We start from the raw sequence: 975 nt of genomic DNA on the forward strand, positions 1-975 counted from the left end.
ACGTTCATCCCTTGAATATGAACAATTATGAGAGTTGTTCACACTCGAGGAGGTAAAAAAATTGTATGCCATTAAGAGTCTATAACATACAGAAATGCGAGGATTAACTACGTTGTCAGAAGTTGGTATGGCTGCTGATAACTATTCCCTGATAAATCCTCTAATTAGTTACAGATCAATAGAATCGGTACCCCATCCCAACCCTTCCAGACATGCTCCTCCAGGGACTGTGAAATCAGAGCGTGGGGTGACTGAAACGTTTTATACCCCTGGTCCCTCTCTCCCTGTAAACCTCGGTAATCCTTATGGCAGATCTGATGGTAAAGCTGAAAAATTATCTTTCTGTCGCTATTGCAAGAAGGTAGGCCACTCGATTTCTGAGTGGATTAAATCAATTCGTAAGCATTCAGATGATGCTAAACCTACAATGCATATTAGGATGAACATGAATCCATAGCAATCCCTAAAGATTCTAAAGATGACTCTGAGGAAACCAATGCCATTACTTAACCTAAGCCGAAGATTCATGAAGTAAGGGCTTCATTTTTTCCACAAGTTTTATTGGTATGGTCGGAGCAGAGGAGCCTTTTCGCCCCGTCAATATCTTGCGGGATTCGGATGCAGAACTTTCATCAATTTGCAAGCATGATGTCCCAACTCCAGAATATTATACCTGGTGAAAATTTTCTAGTGGGTGGTTTAACGAGGATAACTGGCTTGCCTATCGGTAAGGTGTATCTCAGTCAGATTTTGTGACCGATCCAGTAAGACTGGGAGAATAGTAGGCAATGATGTCGCAGGAGATAGAATAGGGCATGCCAGTAGTCACATCCTGTCCCTCGAGCGAGAATGATACCAAAGAACTGGAACTAAAGTATCCACATCTCTTCCCGGCATGTGCTATCACACGTAGCAGGGGACTTAATTTTGAAGGGATCATTCCTTAGAAAGGTAAACCATCACTAGGGATGAATT

Source organism: Penaeus monodon, chromosome 28 (genome assembly GCF_015228065.2).
Source record: "Penaeus monodon isolate SGIC_2016 chromosome 28, NSTDA_Pmon_1, whole genome shotgun sequence".
Lineage (NCBI taxonomy): Eukaryota > Metazoa > Arthropoda > Malacostraca > Decapoda > Penaeidae > Penaeus > Penaeus monodon.